We start from the raw sequence: 4,684 nt of genomic DNA, 5'->3' as shown, positions 1-4,684 counted from the left end.
AGGCCTCTTTTTCTTTTTTCCTCTCTAAAAAATATCATGCGAAATTGTGATATCTCTCATTATAATAAGTTAAAATCAGAGAAAAATGGGATTGTGTTTTATTTAGTTCACCATAATAAATAGGCTTATATATGATATGTTTTATTCATAGACACTGACTTACCCAGCATCTGAAAAGTATGAATTAATTTGCCCAAACTCCATATTACGTTTGGCCTAGAGAAGTTTAAAATATTCAATTGACTTAGTTATGTTGTCGTAATATCCTCCCATGTTTTGCCATAACTCTCTGTTCACTGCAGCCATGTTAATGATTTTTTTTTTATGTGAAAATAAATCTGGAAAATTTTGTTGGCTACATCTTGACAATTGTAGAACTATAAAACAGATTTTTCATAATCATGTTTGTATGTATTGTAGTGAGATAATAAAATTATATGTTTTGAATTAGTTTGTTTTCAATTCTATGAAACTCTAATCAAACACAGAGATTTGCAAGGATTTAGAATATAACTAAGTGAAACCTTCAAGGAGACACATTAGGTTTTGATCAATGTATTTTTAATTGCTGGAAAATATGTAAGGGATAATTGATAGAGATAGAACAAGTTTTAATTTGAAGTTGTTAATTATAGAAATGTTGTCTTTACTTTCTTTTTAAAGAAAAAACGGTATATTTTGTTAGTGTATATGAAAAATTGACTGGATTTTGTGTTTTGTTTTGTTTTGTTTTTTTAATGTCTCCTCACTTTTTGTTCCATTTTTTTTTTCTTTTTCTTTCCTCTAAGCTGAGAAACAGCTTAGTGGATTTTTTTTTTTTTTAAGGATGATGATGATGATGATAAACATATTTTTATCAGGTTATTTGAAGAGTGCTATATTATACTATGGTATATGTAAAGAACTTAATGTAAATAAAGAGCCATTTTTCATTCTGCCATAGATCTGTGGGCAATATATTGTAGAGTTACATTTAGAAAAAAAATGGAAATTTAAAATGTTGACAGTGTTAATAATAGAAAAAAACAAGAGATGTTATTTAAATTTATTACATATGTTGTATTTTAATCTTTGGTTCTATTAATACAGGTAATTTCATATTTTGTTTATGGTGAAAATGGATTTATATACTCCCCTTTTATTTCTATTACCTTATTTTGAGTATAAGTTAACTCTTAATTTTCAAAATAAAGCTATGAAATTGGGACTGTTATGTTCCTGCATTTTATAAATGAGGAAAATGAGTTGCAGAAAGGATAAAAGACTTTCCTAGCATCTCTCAGCTAGTAGATACAAAGCAAATATTTGGACTCTGGAATTTTGGTTACAGGATCCACATTTTTAACCATTTCACTATGTTTCCTAAGAGTTAATGAGCCTCTCATAGAAAAGAGCTCCAAAACGAACAGGTTGCTGAGCATCAACAGATAGGAAGCTGAATACTGAAATGGCCATGGTGTGTGGTATGGCCATGGTATGTGAAAATTTGTATTTCTCTATTCCATTTGGCTCTAAGAGACTTCTAAGCTGCTAAAGTATCAATGAAAAATGAAACTGTTATTTCACTTTCTTTTCTGCATATGTCTGTATATATTTCTAAAATCGTATCAACTAAGAGAGATAGATACATAGGTTTCATATATATATATATGCATTTTTTTAACCCAGGATGGCCCAGGTTAAGGTGAAAAGATATAAATGGTTTACATAATGAAGAAAAAAAAAAGAAAGGAAAAAAATGCATTAAGAATACATGTATACGCTGCTAAAGGATAAGAAAAATAATTTTTTGGTAGAGGTGGATCGAGGGGGTATAAGGCAGTTCATGGAAGAGAGAACAAAGTAATTTAGAAATATTTCTGTGGACTGTGTGTTTATTCTAGTTTTGATACATATTTGTAAAAGAATAGAGTTTGTTGATAAATTATTTTGGATCTTATGAATGCAATCTGATTTTGAACTGCATGAGGATCACATCCACATGGACACGTGCACACACATGTAGAGAGCCAGGTGACCATCCTCCCTTGAGAAACCTCTGTGCATTAAGCCAACACTGGAGCATACATCTTAGCCATTTCCTAAATGAAACACAGTTATGTGGCATAACTGGAAAATGTTGGATTGAGTCAATGTGCTGTTGGGTGTACTGGGAATGGAGTTCTCTTACCACACAAGAGAGTGTTTGCCATCTAAAATCCCATTGGATATCCAGTTAATATCTCTGTCTATGGAGATTTCCCTCAAAGAGATTTAAATGGAAGTCTTTGCCTATATTTTTTCCATGGAGAGAAATTTTTCTTCCTCAGTCCTAGGTCTCAACTGAACCACTAGATCAGAAGCCTCTCTGAACTAGTTTACAATACTAGTCATCCAACAAAATTAGCTCCTTCCACAGAATGAAGTTCATTACTAACTGTAAAATATATTGCATCTGGCCATATTGACATACAAACTTAAATTGGATACATACATAAGGATATATATATATATATATTTATATATATATATATACACACACACATATATATATGTTATTTTTCAATGAAATATATATTATAGTATTTTTAATCAAAATAAATTAATTATAAATATTGAATGGCTTTCTCCCTGAGAACTCTAAGAAACAAAGTTTTATGGTTATACATCCTTAATTAAATATTCAGTTTTATTTAAATTAAATAAATACTTGACATTTCAAATAGCTCTACATATCTTTCATAAAATGAAGCAAATCTAAAATCCTTGTTAAGTACTAATAACTCATTTTTGATGACTAAAGTTATATTTGATTTACTGATATGTAATATTCATGTAGTCATTTTTTAAATCAGAAATAAAAATATCTGTCTATGTGTTTATAAAGATAATATACAAGCTTTTATTTTCAAGGCTGTTTGAAATGAGCATGAAGATATTTTAAAGTAAGCCAAAATATGAGAAATATTTTACTACATTCTGTTGAAGCAGTTGATTTTCAGAAAGACTGGACCACATCAGCAAGCACATTAAGAAAGCAGCACTGTTCTGCATTAATAAAGAATATTACCTGGCTCATGCCTCTGAAACTTTTAATGATTTCAAATATGTTTTCAGGCTGTTGTAATCTTTTAAGTTGTGTCTTATTATGATCAGAACATGTTCACATGAGATCTACTCTCTTAACACATTTTTAAGTGTACTACATTATTGTTTACTATATGTACAATGTTGTACAGCAGATCTCTAGGGCTTATCCATCTGGCACAACTGAAATTTTATGCCTGTTGATTGCCCCTCCCCTGGCAACCACCATTTCACTTGTGAGTCTATGAACTTGACTGGGTACCGCAGAAAAGGACTTGTCTTTCTCCAACTGGCTTATTTCACTCATTAAAATATCCTCCAGGATCATCTATGTTGCCACAATTGCAGACTTTCCTGATTTTTAAAGGTGGAACAATATTCCAAAAAATATACAATATTTTTTAAATTCATTCATTTGTGATGGCCATTTGACTTGTTTCCACATCTTGGCTACTGTGAATAGTGCTATAATGAATATGGGAATGCTGATGTCTTTACGATATCCTGATTTTAATTTCTTTGGGTATGTATCCTGAAGTAGAATTGTTAGATCATATGGTAGTTCTACTTTTAATTGTTTGAGGAACCACCATACTGTTTTCCATAGCAGCTGTTGTATGCTTAAAGTAGTAACATTACTAAAAGTAATACAGAAAGGGATAACACATATTTTTCTCTCCATTTTATAGATGAAGAAATGGGCAGAGAGAGTTTAAGTCACTTGCAAAATGTCATACAGCCACTGAGCAACAGAGCCATAATACCAAACACACATTCTCTAATATAAAGTAATATGATTAAATATTTTAACTGTTTCTTCATCAAGATAACTTCTAATTACCACCATTATATTACTATCACTGACCCCAAGGTGAGAGAAAAAAGAGACATGAAAAAATAATAATATAGGGCTCTACATAGCATTCTTAGCCACACAAATATACTGAGATTAATATCTCACCTCCCAAACAAATATATCACAGTTTTGACATTATCAATGAAGCACTAAAGACACATGTAAGTGTTTCATTTAGAATAGACCTTTCTAAATGAAACCATGCCTATTCCTCTAGAAGGACCTAGTCAATGTTTTCATTAAATCAAACTTTGCTTGACTCTGGACTGAAAATCAGTGGGGTTTTTCCAAAAGCTGTCAAAAATATTTAACATTTTGAAAACAATTTGACTGCATTTTTCAAAATTTCAAGTAATTGTATTTTTTTTGTTGATACAGCCACACATATAAAAGCTGATGTTTTAAAGCAGCAGCAAAACATAGTTTTATATTATGAAACATTTTATATACTGTATTATTTTGTTTATTTATTGTATTTAATTTTTTTTTTAACTTTTATTTATTTAAGTGTGCCTTTCCAGGACCCCACAGCTCCAAGTCAAGTAGTTATTTCAATCTAGTTGTGGAGGGCGCAGCTCACAGTTGGTCCATGTGGGGATCGAACCAGCAACCTTGTTGTTAAGAGCACCACGCTCTAACCAACTGAGCTAACTGGCCGCCCCCGTGTATTATTTTACATATTCTCTTCAGTCCCCTAAAAGTGTCGTTGAGTGAGTAAGTGATTGGCTATTTTACATTTATAATTGACCAGTAATGAAAATG

This window comes from Rhinolophus ferrumequinum, chromosome 7 (genome assembly GCF_004115265.2).
Source record: "Rhinolophus ferrumequinum isolate MPI-CBG mRhiFer1 chromosome 7, mRhiFer1_v1.p, whole genome shotgun sequence".
Taxonomy (NCBI): Eukaryota; Metazoa; Chordata; class Mammalia; order Chiroptera; family Rhinolophidae; genus Rhinolophus; species Rhinolophus ferrumequinum.
This window is presented reverse-complemented; position numbering follows the sequence as displayed.